The 14630-nt window shown below is 40.0% G+C and overlaps 1 protein-coding gene across 4 annotated transcripts in view; it reads left to right on the top strand.

Annotated features, from left to right (window-relative positions):
- The window catches only part of FER (FER tyrosine kinase), a 465560-nt gene that overhangs the window by 130025 nt on the left and 320905 nt on the right, over positions 1-14630 (top strand). The window lies entirely within an intron of this gene.

Raw genomic sequence — 14630 nt, 5'->3', positions numbered from 1 at the left:
GCAAAATACTGGGAATACCATAAATATTCATCAATAAGGTATTGGTTAAATGAATTATAGTAGGTCTATACTAATTCCACAATTTTTCCATATTATTCAGGCTTTAAATAGAATAAGATAGGCTTTTATATATGCTTGTATGGAAAGATCACCAGGGAATATGATAGAGAACAAAAGTAAACTATAGAAATATACTTATGGAATGAGTCTATTAATAAATAAAAGTCCATATAGGTTTTTATATACATAGAAACTATTTTGGAATGGAGATGAATTGGCGGGTTTTATAAGGAAGCATGTTGGGGCCCATATTTATAATAATTTTAAATAAATACAGTATTATTTCACATCTTTTTGCAGTATTATTTGAAAGCTTATGTTAGTTCTTGAGAATATAAGCTAAATATTTTCCTTTCCATTATGTCAGTTCTTATCCTTTCACTAAGCATTTGTTCATTAGTAAGATTGCTGTAGGGCTTCCCTGGAGGCTCAGTGGTAGATAATCCGCCAGCCAAGCAGGAGATGTGGTTTTGATCCCTGGTTTGGGAGGATCCCTCTGGAGAAGGAAATGGCAACTCACTCCAATATTCTTGCCTGGAAAATCGCATGGACAGAGAAGCCTGGTGGGCTACAGTCCACGGGGCATGACATGATTTAGCGACTAAATAACAGCAACATTGCTTTATATAGTTTTATAATAGAGCACTCTCAAAGCTCTTTTTGAAAATGCTATTATTTAATGGCCTGTGTTTCCCTGTGTTCTACATTTTTTCTTGTCCTGTGTGAAAACTTTAACGCGTTATTAAGGGATGGTATTAAAGAAGACTTCAGAAATAGTTTTCTTTTCGTTTTGCATTCCTTTAGGTTTAAGTGATCCATGACCCTATCCTTTGTGAAAGGTTATGTTCATTTGGAAGTGAGAATCATTAATTTTTTACCTCTGGAGTTTTTCTGTAAATAGGGGTCATGCTGGCAATCTGTCAGACTGCTAATTAATCGACTATGAAACAAAGAAAAAATTGGGCTGCATTTCTCTTAGATTCTTCAGAATTCTTGGCTAGATGTCAGATGTTGCAGATGATTTATGAACATCTTTTTTGAATGAGTGAGTGAATGGAGATATTTTATGGAGATTTTGGGGAGTTTCTCAGTAGCGGGTCTCATCTCTGGCTTCATATTAGGATCACTGAGGGAGCCTTCAAAAAATGCTGATGTCTGGAATCTGACCCAAACCAGTTAAATCAGATTTTCTGAGGGTTAGATCCAGGCATTGGAATTTTTTGTAAACTTTCCAGATGATTTTAGTGTAGAAAGGATTGAAAGTCTGCCATAAGCCCACTAAAACTGTTTGTAGAAATGTTTGTTTTACTTTCTGCAGGGAGGGTGTGTGCAGATTTTCAGAGGGTTTCTCAACCCAAAATGCCTGAGGACTGCTCTACTTGAATATCTTTCATATTTAAAGGTGTCCTTTTTGTTAAACTTTTCTAGTGAAGCTATATTTCTCAAATTTATAGTATTATTGGCAAAAATTAGCATTTTTTATAGTGGTCTAACTGAAATTTTAAAAAATGTTTAATAGGATAATTGCTTTACAGTGTTGTTGGTGTCTTTCATACAACAATGTGAATCAGGGAATTTCTTTTTGACTCCTTCTCTTCTTTTGATCTGCCGTACTTCTGGTCTAGCCTTGACTGGTAAAGTATTTGAAGTTTAAAGAGACCCTCTTTTCCTGAGGTTATCTTTTTCACTTTGCTAGTCATAAAAAGACACCCGTGAAGTTTTATTTTAGATTCCTAAATGTAACATAAAAATTTTTGTGTTCATTAACCACACTCATTAATAGTTTAGGTTGCTCTTTAATGTATCATGTAGAGGCTTCTCAAATAAATGTATGGAATTCTGAGATTATTACACAATTACTATTTACATCCAGAAAAAGATTATACAGTGTTACTCCTTGCCTCTTTTCAGATCTGATAGAAATCTATGATATAGTACTAAATGGCAAAGTTACTGCATTTATCCATGTAAATATGTGCCACAAACCATGTTTATCTTACTCTCATTATTTGTCTATCCACTATAATGATAAAGGTAATACCACTGCAGTATTCTTGCCAGGAAAATCCCATGGACAGAGGAGCCTGGTGGGCCACAGTACATAGGGTTGTGAAGAGCTGGACTTGACTGAGTATAATATAACCCCTGCCCACCCCCACCCCAGCATATATGCAGAGAGAGGAGTTCATCTCGGCTATTTGTAGATTGTCTATCCCTTTTATCTTGGAAATGTTTTGAATGGCAGATTGCTATGTGGGAAAGGGCTGCTTCTCGGCCTCTGATAGATGCTGCGCCTGACCGTGCACATGCCGCCACACACGCACTCAGGCTGCGTCACCTTCAGGCTCGACTCTGAGACTGCTTCCTTTGTCTCTGTCATCTGCGGCCTCTGCTCCTCTCCATCTCCGCTTTCACATCTGCCTCGTTTTTGGATCTCCCTTCTTGGCCAAAGGCTGAAAGAGAATACTAACCTTTTTGTTTAAGATTATATATGCAAATATTTCCTCTCATCCAATAAATATTTAATTAATTTGGGATTAATTTAGTTCATCAAAATAACTTGAAAAAGTCAAGTCTGTTGAACATTGGAAGAATGTATTTAAGTGTCTGTTGTGTGAATTTTTGCATTTCGGATCGATGAGGCATTGGTTTGTGATCTGGTGCAATCTTAAAGCAGGGTGAATGGCATTATGAGGCCACAGTTTGAGCTAGGCAAGTTACGGACAGCAAGTTGTTCCAAAATATGGACAGTAGCATGTCTGCAAAAGAGGAATTTTCATTGATTTTACTAAATGGTGGCGAGCAGAGGGCCTCTGCCTTTCTGTGGGGTCAGTTTTCCAGTTTCAGGTGAGGTCTCTTAATAACGAGTTGTTACCACCTAGCAGTAGGAAATATATTTGAGTTCCAAAAGATTGTGTTAAATGTCTAGTTGTATATTCTAAAGTAAAGCCCAGTCTCAGGTCTCATGTTTCCCAGATCATTTGACAAAATTTAAAGTCAACATGTGTTTAGCTTTTACAGTGAAATATAAATAAGATCTCTTAATTGAAAAATGGTAATTCTCTACATGGGAAAGTGACTATTTTGGATTTTTTGAGCTGTGAATGAGCAATCTGTAGCCTATAGATCGCATCCAGCTAGCCACCTATCTTGTGCAGTCTATGAGCTAATACTGCTTTTTACATTTTCAAACAGTTAAAAAAATCAAAAGAACTATATTTGTGATATATGAAAGTTACATGAAACTTAAACATCAGAGTACATCAGTTACACTGGAACACAGCCGTGCTCATCCTTCACCTGTTGTCTCTGGGTGGATTTGCTGCAGGGCAGAGTCGAGCAGCTGAGACAGAGACCGCGTGTGGCATTCTCTTCACTTCACACTGCTGCTCAGCACGCTGCAGACCGCAGCGCCATGGCTGTAACTCAGCAGTGTTCTGCATGCCGCACATATCACTGGACTGCCGCATTTATTTCCTTTTTATTATCAGTGCACGCGTGTCATTTCAAAACGAGAAGACAAGAGAAAATGGCTTTCGGTTGTCACACTTTAAGACACAGTAGAGTGCAGATTATTCTGTTGCTGAATCAGATGGTGCAGCATTGTGTTCATCATGCACGGGCCTTGTGGCTGTGCTGAAATAACGTCTGTTGACATTACCAGATGCAGCACTCTTCTCAGTGTTACCAACACGCAAGAGCCAAGAAAGATTATAAAAGTTAAACTGAAATGCTTCATCACAGCAGACTTTCTTCAGAGAAATAAAACATGAATGAGGATAAAACCGAATGAAAATAAGTTTCTGGGTGACCTATTTGTTAGCCAAGTAGGGAAAGCCCATTTATCAGCGGTAATTTAATTAAATAGTGTTTTAAAGAATAACTGAAGAAATATGTTCAGAGGAAGTAAGTTTGTTTATGACCATTACATTTTCAGTAAGGACATTTGCTTGAGGGGTTGAGAACTTTGGGAGCTGCATCATTAGTTAATTAATAGAAAACATGACAAATTATTCAGCGTGGGTTCCCTGGCTCTTGCCGAGTCAGCAGATATGGTCCAAAGTACTCAGTTGCTTGCTTGAGAAGTCAAACCAGGTTGAAGCGATTGAAGACTTACTTTCAATGAATGTCCTGTGTGGGTCACCTACAAACAGGAATATTCTCAATGAAGTTGAGAAAACACTAACCCAGGATAGACTGACGTGGAATCTGTTACGATGTATTACAGCTGATGGTGTTAAGAATAAATGTGGATCAAAAAGAGGTTTCGTTGAACAAAGACCTGTATGCGGGTCAAGAAGCAACAGTTAGAACCCTGCATGGAACAACTGATTGGTTCAGGATGGAGAAAAGAGTGTGACAGGGTGGTCTGCTGTCACCCTGCTTATTTACCTGTACCCTGAGCACATCATGAGAAATGCCGGGCTGGATGAGTTACAAGCAGGAATTAAGACAGGCTGGAGGAACATTGCCCTGTGGGTATGTGGATGATGCCACTCTAACGGCAGGAAGTGAGGTGGAACTAAAGATCCTCTTACTGAGGGTGAAGGAGGAGAGTGAAAGAGCTGGCTTAAAACTAATTAAAAAAATGAAGATCTTGGCATTTGGCCCCATTTCTTTATGGCAAATAGAAGGGGAAACAGGGGAAGTAGCAACAGATTTCCTCTTCTTGGGCTCTGAAATCAATGTGGATGGTGACTGCAGCCATGGATTCTGAAGACAATTGCTTCTGACAAAGCAAATAACAAACCTAGACAGGGAAGCTACGACAAACCTAGACAGTGTGTTGAAAAGCAGAGACGTTACTCTGCCAACAAAGGTCCGTATAGTCAAGGCTGTGGTCTTCCCAGTGGTCACGTACAGTTGTGAAAGCTGGACTGTTAAGAAGGCAGAGCACTAAAAAACTGAAGCCTTCAAACTGTGGTGTTGGAGAAGACTCCTGAGAATCCCTTGGACAGCAAGGAGATCAGTCCAGTCAATCTTAAGGGAAATCAACCCTGAAAACTCATTGGAAGGACTGATGCTGAAGCCCCAGTATTTTGGTCACCTGATGCAAACAGTGACTCATTGGGTAAGACCCTGATGCCGGGAAAGATTGAGGGCAGAAGGAGAAGAGCGTATGAGAGGATGTGACGGCTAAATGGCGTCACCGATACAGTGGACCTGAACTCGGGCAGACTTCGGGAGATGGTGAGGGACAGGAAGGCCTGGTGTGCTGCAGTCCATGGGGTCACAAAGAATTGGACATGCCTGGGCAGCTGAGCAACAATAGCAAATAAGGATTCTCAAAAAAGTTATATCAGGCAACTGTAACCTTTATTGCATTTGAGTTTTTATTAACCCAAATGTCACAATTAATGGGACAGTATTAGGGATTTTTAATTTATATTTTTTTAGGAAGTTGGATCTCTTTAGAAGTGCTCGGAGATTTAAATAATGATAGAAAATGGTTTGAGGATATAAAAAGTATTGTCATGAGTACTGAAAACTTGTTATCATCCACAATAGTTGCTTTAGGCTTTTGTATCTTTAAATATACATAGTAGTTGTATGAGGAGGCCTGACAAATAGCTAAGAAAAGAAAAGAGGTGAAAGGCAAGGAGAAAAGGAAAGATATACCCAACTGAATGCAGAGTTCCATAGAATAGCAAGGAGATATAAGAAAGCCTTCTTAAGTCAACAGTGCAAAGAAATAGAGGAAAACAAGAATGGGAAGACTAGAAATCTCTTCAAGAAAATTGGAGACACCAAGGGAAATATTTCATGCAAAGATGAGCTCAATAAGGACAGAAAAGGCCAGGACCTAACAGAAGCAGAAGAGATTAAGAGGAGGTGGGAAGAATCTGAGCCACCAGGAAAGATCCCCTGGAGGAGGAAATGGCAACCTGCTCCAGTATTCTTGCTTGGAGAATCCCACGGACAGGAGAGTCTGGTGGGCTACTGTCTAAATGGTTGCAAAGTGTCGGACATGACTGAAGCGACTTAGCATGGCAAGAATACACAGAAGAACTGTACAAAAAAGATCTTAATGACCAGGACAACCACGATGGTGTGGTCATTCACCTACAGCCAGACATCCTGGGGTGTAAAGTCAAGTGGGCCTTAGGAAGCATCACTAAGAACAAAGCCAGTGAAGGTGATGGAATTCCAGCTGAGCTATTTCACATCCTAAAAGATGATGCTGTTGAATTGCTACACTCAATATGTCAGCAAAATTCCAAAATTTGGAAAACTCAGTAGTGGCCACAGGCCTGGAAAAGGTCAATTTTCATACTAATCACAAGGAAAGACAATGCCAAAGAATGTTCAAACTACCGTATAATTGCACTTATTTCACATGCTAGCAAGAAAATGCTCAAAATGCTTCAAGCTAGGCTTCAACAGTGTGTGAACCAAGAACTTCCAGAAGTACAGGCTGGGTTTAGAAGAGACAGAGGAACCTGAGATCAAAGTGCCAACCCCCACTGGGTCACAGGACAAGCAGGGAATTCCAGAAAAGCGTCAGTTCTGTTTCGGTGATTACGCTAGAGCCTTGACTGTGTGGGTCACAACAAGCTGTTGAAGATTCTTAAGGAGACGAGACTTTACCTGTCTCCCGAGAAACCTGTATGCAGGCGAAGAAGCAACAGAATCAGACATGGAACAGCAGACTGGTTCAAAATTGGGAAAGGAGTTTGTCAAGGCTGTATACTGTCATCCTGCTTATTTAACTTCTATGTAAAATATGCCATGTGAAATGCCAGGCCGGATGAGTTGCAAGCTGGAATCAAGATTGCAGGGAGAAATATCAGCAATCTCAGATATGTAGATAATACCACTCTCATGGTGGAACGTGGAAAGGAACTAAAGAACCTCTTGATGAGGGTGAAAGCAGAGAGTGAAAAAGCTGGCTTAAAACTCAGCATTCAAAAAATGGGGATAATGGCATCCAGTCCCAATACTTCATGGCAAATAGATGGGTAAAAAGTGGAAACAGTGGCAGATTTTATTTTCTTGGTTTCCAAAATCACTGAGGACAATGACTGCAGCCATGAAATGAAAAGATTCTTGCTCCTTGGAAGGAAAGCTATGACAAACCTAAAGTGCATATTATCAAGCAGAGATACCACTTTGTGGACAAAGGTCCATATAGTCAATGCTATGATTTTTCTGGTAATCATGTGAGAGTTGGATCATAAAAAAGGCTGAGCGCTGAGGAATTGATGCTTTTGAGTTGTGGTGCTGGAGAAGACTCTTGAGAGTCCCTTGGACAGCAAGGAGATCAAACCAGTCAATCCTAAAGGAGATCAGTCCTGGGTGTTCATTGGAAGGACTGATGCTGAAGCTGAGACTCCAATACTTTGGCCATCTGATGCAAAGACCTGACTCCCTGGAAAAGACCCTGATGCTGGGGAAGATTGAGGGCAGGAGGAGAAGGGGATGACAGAGGATGAGATGGCTGGATGGCATCATCAATTCAATGGACATGAGTTTGAGCAAATTCCGGGAGATGGTGAAGGACAAGGAAGCCTGGCATGCTGCAGTCTATGGGATTGAAAGAGTCAGATAGGACTTAGGAACTGAACAACAATCTTTAAATACAACTAAATCTTTAAAAATCATGTATATATAACCTGTATCTACTAGAATGTTTTTCTCTTAATCCATTCTACTGCACGTGGAAAAAAGGCCAAATGCTTTCCCTATATAACTCTGTTCTAAATCATTTGTCTTTTCTACTTTGGATTTACAGCCATGGATCTGTAGAGACTGAGAAATATTGAGAAGTTTTGACTTCGAAGGGTTGTCTTTGCTCGATTTTTGTTTTTTTTAAAAGATTTTGCATAAAGCTTGGGCATGTTTAGTTTGTGCCAAGGCTGTAAAAGATTAAAGCCTCAAGAAGCGCCACTGTTTTCTTTATATGATCAAGAGCTAGACAAAGGAAAGTTAGCTAATATTATCATTCCTTTCCCTCTGATCTTCCTTTTCTTATTCTTATCTCCTTTCTTTTTCCAACCTTCATTGCTTAGCGAAACAGTAAATTCTAGGTAACATAACAGATCTGCCAGAGACAGAAGTATTGTTAGCTCTTCTAGGACTTCATTTAACTTCTAGAGTTTCCAGCTCTTTAGAGAATCTCGAACTGTGGTGCTGGAGAAGACTCTTGAGAGTCCCTTGGACAGCAGGGAGTTCAAATCAGTCCATCCTAAAGGAAATCAGTCTTGAATGTTCATTGGAAGGACTGATGCTGAAGCTGAAACTCCAATACTTTGGCTACCTGATGCAAAGAACTGACTCATTGGGAAAGACCCTAATGCTAGGAAAGATTGAGGGCAGGAGAAGGGGAGACAGAGGATGAGATGGTTGGATGGCATCAGTGACTCAATGGACATGAACTTGGGCAGAGTCTGGGAGATGGTGAGGGACAGGGAGGTTGGCATGCTGCAGTCCATGGGGTTGCAAAGACTTGGCGACTGAACAATAGCAGCAACAACAATTTTCTTTCTCTTTCTGGGTTAAAGTTTTAGCACAGATCAGACGTGTGAAGAGAGAAATAATCATGAGTACCACCTCATTCTTCTCACAAATGAGCATACACATGTACTCCAAAAGTTGAGCATATACAAAACTTCAAATCTAATTCCTCACTGAAAGACTAAGGGATATTTTTCAGAAGGCTAAATGCTTGCTAAAGGAAGTGAGAGTGTGGGATTTTAATATCCTTTGTTAGAATTCACACGTGCCAGTGACCTCTGATAAATAGAATCAGGCTGTATCACGTGGTTTAAACAGTGGATCAGGACTCTCTGGCTTTCACCTCGTTCCTCCCTCCTTACTCCATTTCAAATTAAAAAGAGGGCTGTACTCCAGTTACCTAGGGTAAACATGATGTCCACCACAATCAGATGTCTGCCCTTGAATTTTTCTCAATCATATATGTGAAGAAATCAGTAATAAAACTCCTCAGTTTTTGACTTGTTGTGATATTGTTACTGTTCAGTTCAGTTCAGTTCAGTCGCTCAGTCATGTCCAACTCTTTGCGACCCCATGAATCGCAGCACGCCAGGCCTCCCTGTCCATCACCATCTCCCGGAGTTCACTCAAACTCGTGTCCATCGAGTCGGTGATGCCATCCAGCCATCTCATCCTCCATCATCCCCTTCTCCTCTTGCCCCCAATCCCTCCCAGCACCAGAGTCTTTTCCAATGAGACAACTCTTCACATGAGGTGGCCAAAGTACTGGACTTTCAACTTTAGCATCATTCCTTCCAAAGAAATCCCAGGGCTGATCTCCTTTAGGATGGACTGGTTGGATCTCCTTGCAGTCCAAGGGACTCTCAAGAGTCTTCTCCAACACCACAGGTCAAAAGCATCAACTCTTCGGCACTCAGCTTTCTTCACAGTCCAACTCTCACATCCATACATGACCACAGGAAAAACCATAGCCTTGACTAGACGGACCTTAGTCACAAAATAATGTCTCTGCTTTTGAATATGCTACCTAGCTTGGTCATAACTTTTCTTCCAAGGGTTACCATTATGTCACATCAAATCAGGATGTATGTGTGTGTCTGTAGAGATTTTTTGTTGTTTTGTGTCAAGGATAGCAATGACATGCAAGCTTCCATTAATGTCTCTTGAACTGAAATTTTGCACATTTCCAAAAAGTGAATGTTCTTGGAAATGACATTGTTATAAAGGGAAAAACAACTTTGAATTATGAGTAACATGTACTTTTAATATAGAATTCTTACAATATTTCTTTACTTGTCCTTAACTGGGAAAAATGTATAAATAGTATAACCTGTTCTTAAGTTTTATTTAAAATACATTCAGTCTGACCCCTGCCTTGGGAAGAGTGTTTATTTTTGCATCCAGTATTAATAAAACATTCTTTAAAAAATGTAGAAGTCAAAATTTAGTTACTTTTCAGAAAAATATTTCTTGTTATCAGTAGTAAAATTGGTTAATAATATATAGTTACATTTATAGGGAATATTCTATGCTTAAAAATCCATACTAGAAACTTTAAAAATATGTATCATAGTTACATGAACCCTTTAAGTTAGATATTAATTTCCATTTTATTAGAGGAGAAAATGGAAGTCTAGGAAAGCCAGGTAAACACTGACCCTGAAGGTGTCTGCTTCTCGACCTGGTGTCTCTTTTACCAGAGTAAGGAGCTTTACAAAATGCAGCAGAGACGTGTAGAGTTGCAAACACAAGTAATTTTCTTACTCTGAAGTGGAAGGTAAAGTGATCGGCTTGATGACAAAATGTTTACGTGAAAAGCATCAGTCCTGTATTACTGACGTCTGTGCAGAGAATTAAAGCTTCCCTCACTGCAGTGTGGTTCATGTACCAGTTTAGCTGCTGTGGTGGGGGAAAGTTGTAGACTGTGCTGCTCCCACATTGAGGTAGCTCTTTGGCTTCTCTTTTTAGATAATTCAGAACGATAGGAGTCAGGAGAGCCTTGGGAGTTGTTAGGAAATTGCAGAAAATGCTTAATGTGTGAGAGTCTAATGAGAGAAACAGGACGTGCGGAACCGAGTTGGGCACCTGCCGTGCGAAAGACAGAGCTAGGTGTGAGGGCTGAGCAGCGAGGAGGCCGTGCTGCCTGCGTCTTGCAGGTCGGTGGGGCTGTGCGCTTATTTCAGGATGGAGCAGAGAATGCAGTACAGTGAGAACTGAGAAGAAACGAACAGTCAGAGAGAGGAGAGGAGGGGAGGAAGAGAGAGGGTCAGAGGGAAAAGCAGTCCCCGTTTCTTCTGCGAGCGTCTAAGGTTCCTGAAGCCAGGCTTGCTGACTGTTGTATCCCGAATGTCTAACAGTGTGCCTGTCACAGGGAATGGGCTTAGTAAACACCTGGTTTAAATGAACGAGTGAGGAATTGAAAAGAGGGGTGAATGGAAAACTGAGCAGGAAGAACTTCGGGAAAGGTGTAGGAGAGAGAAGTAAACGAACAGAGGGGAGGGGAGTGCTCAGAGAGGGAGAGCTTTCTTTCCAGTTCATCTCTGGTGCAGCATGGCCAGGGCAGCGCAGGAGAAGCTGGTCCTTATTCCCTCCAGGCTCGGGTGGGGACAGGCACAGAGGTAGGTGTTCCAGACTCCCATGAGGATGAAATGAGATCATATATACGGCAGAGTTTTATAAAGAGCGAAGCATTATGCATGTTGTTAATTTATATTATTTGTAGTTGGTAATAAATAGCTTGAAGCCAGCAGTTGAAGTGTAGATTTCTTGAGAATGACCTCAGATTTTAATACAGTAACTGTGTGTGTCTAGTAGTCAGGGTATGAACTATTCCACAGAAGTGCATTTTCCAGTTAAACCAACCTTGTATTGCTGTCGAGTTCAACAAAATAATTTTACTAGATTTGATGTATGCTCTTATAAATATATGTATATTCTTAATGAAAAATGCTTTAAATTTAATTTTTCTTACAATTCTGGATCATTATTATAAGCATCATTGATTATATTTTGTATAATGCCCTCAGAAACCTGTTGAGGTTTATTATGTTTCTTAACTCTAAACATGGATGAGAAAACCTAAATTACTATATTTTGAGTTCTTACCATGTTTCATGGTTTTTCTGCCTTTTCTGTCTCCATTACCTATTATTTAATAGCTTAAATTCAAATTCATTTTTGTTATGAGATTTAGTAGATAAATACAGAGTAAAGTATGAGAGACTTTTTTGTCTAAAAGTGAAAGTCACTTAGTCGTGTCCAACTCGTTGTCACCCCATGGTTACATAGTCCATGGAATTCTCCAGGCCAGAATACAGGATTGGATAGCCTTCCCCTTCTCCAGGAGATCTTCCCAATCTAGGGATCGAACCTAGGTCTCCTGCATTGCAGGCTGATTATCAGCTGAGCCACCAGGGAAGCCCAAGAAAACTGGAGTGGGTAGCCTATCCCTTCTCTAGTGGATCTACTCAACCCAGGAATTAAACTGGGGTCTCCTGCATTGCAGGCAGATGCTTTACCAACTGAGCTACTAGGGAAACCCTTTTGTCCTTAAATCACCCCCTATTCTCATCCCATACCCGTCAGAGTGATGATGAAAGTCTGGCTTATAGTAATCTGGCTCTTCTCCACACATAAATATATAATAGTGTATTACTCTGCTGTGGCCACCATGATGAAATACCATGAATGAGTGGATTAAACAATAGCAGTTTATTTCTCATTGTAATTTATTTCTCAATGTTACAAGTTCCAGATCAAGGTGACGGCCAGTTTGGGTCTTGGCGAGAGTCTTTTCCTGCTTGTAGACTGCTCATGTGCTCACATGACCTCTGCTTCATCTAGGCCTAGGGAGAGAGAGCACAACTCTTGGTATCTCCTCTGAGGACCTTAATCCCATCATGAGGCTCCACCTTCAGGAGCTCATCTAACCCTAGTTACTTCCCAAAGTCCCCCTCTCCAAATATCATCAGTTTGGGGGTTAGAATTTTAAGATATGAATTTTGAGGGAATACAATTCAGTCAGTAGTATGTGTATACACATTCATTGATTTCAGTATAAATGGAGCCAGGCTATATGTACTTTTCTGCCTCATGCCTTCTAAGTAATGCCTTGGAAGCACCTTTTATGTGTTGGAAGAACCTCATTCCTTTTAATGACTATTCTGTTTCTTTAACATTTTTTATTTTCCCTTTAATTGGAGGATAATTGCAGTGTTGTGATGATTCCTGCTGGACATCAGCACGAATCCATGTACACGGCCCCTCCCTCTGAAGCCTCCCTCCCACCTGCCCCTCCCTTCCAGCCGCCCCTCTAGGCTGTCATGGAGCGATAGGCTTGGCTTCTCTGTGTCATGCGGCAGTTCTCACTGGCTGGCTGTTTTACAGATGGCAGTGAAGCATCTGCCTACAATGTGGGAGACCCAGGTTCAATCCCTGGGTCGGGAACATCTCCTGGAGAAGGAAATGGCAACCCACTCCAGTATTCTTGCCTGGAAAATCCCATGGATGGAGGAACCTGGTAGGCTACAGTCCATGGGGTCACGAAGAGTCGGACACGACTGAGCGACTTCACAGTGTGTATATGTCATCGTTACTCTCTCAAATCAGACCAAAATTTATTCAGTTATTCCCGTTGATGAACAATTAAATATTTTCTAGTTATTTTATAAACACTGTAGTACAAAGATCTTCATGTGGACTAATTCTGAGCATGTGTAAAGTATATTGATAAGACAGATTTTTAGATGGTCAAAGGAGATTCTGATTTGAGGTTTGAGAGACAATTCCAAGTTTCCTCTATCCTTTCCTTCCTTCCTTCCCCCTCATTCTTTCTACAGTTTTGAGAATACTATGTACTATCACTTGTTTTCATGCTTGTCAATTTTAGTAGGTGAAAAATAATTTACTGATTATTTAATCTGAAGATTTTAAATTGTGGTTCAGGTTGTAAATATCTCCATGTACTTATTGATCATTTGAAGCTTTTTTGAACTTCCAGCTGTGTTCATTGTTCATTTTCATTGTAGGTAGACTTTTTCCTAAGAGTTTTTCTACATGAGCTTTTGCTTGTAACTTCCATTGCAAATATTTCTTCATGCTTTGATTTTTTACTTTTGACTTTATCATCTCTTTAAATTAAATTCAAATTTTCATATACTTGGGTTATTTAGTATTTTGGATAGTCTGGGTTTCCTGTCTTGCTTTAAAAGGCTAAAACAATAAAAATTTCAATGCAATATGATAGCTGTGTATGTATATTTTATGATTATAGTGATTTTATTTATTTATCTATTTTTTAAATTAAGCTATAGTCGATTCAAGATACTGTGTTAGTTTCAGGTACATAGCAGAGTGATTCAGTTAGACATATACGTTCATCCTTTTTCAGCTTCGTGTCCAGTGTATATCACCATACATATATGGCTGTCTGTGCCATACAGGAAGTCCCTGATGCTTGTCTGTCTTACGTGCAGTGATCTGCAGCTGTTGCTGCTGTGCTCCTGGTCTGTTTCCCTCTCTCTCTCACGTTTGATGACCATAAATTCATTCTCTATGTCTGTCAGTCTGTTTCTGTATTGAAAAATCAGTTCATTTGTATTGTTTTTTAGATTCCAGTTGTGTGTTTTTGTGGTAGAAATATTTCTGTTCAGGGCCAGATGCAGTTTATGTAATAAAAAAATGTCTGATCTGTGGGTACATACTAATTTCAAATCTATATAGACAGTACCTCCAAAACATTATTGCAACATGTGAAAACAGAAATAGCTTATATTAATTTAAATTACCGTGTGACTGAGCCTTACTTTCTTTGAGGATAACAATGTGTATCTCATAGCTTGTTGTGAGAATTAAATGAGGTAACATATGCAGATAACACTAGATGTTATTTACTCAAATACCTATTAAGTACCATTCATTATTTACGCTAAGTGTATTTCACCTTCAAAGCAATGCACTGAAGCAGGTGTTACAGTGCCCAAATATGAGGGAGGAAATAGTCAGTCAGCTGCAGCAAGCTTCATACGATCTCAGAGAAAAATGGTACAGCCAGAATATAAATGCCTGTTAGCCTGAAACAAAAATGATGCTTATTTCACCATACACTCTTCCTGGGA

The sequence above is a fragment of the Capra hircus genome, chromosome 7, assembly GCF_001704415.2.
Source record: "Capra hircus breed San Clemente chromosome 7, ASM170441v1, whole genome shotgun sequence".
Taxonomy (NCBI): Eukaryota; Metazoa; Chordata; class Mammalia; order Artiodactyla; family Bovidae; genus Capra; species Capra hircus.
The sequence above is the reverse complement of the archived record's forward strand: the minus strand, read 5'-3'. Positions and strand labels throughout refer to the sequence as shown.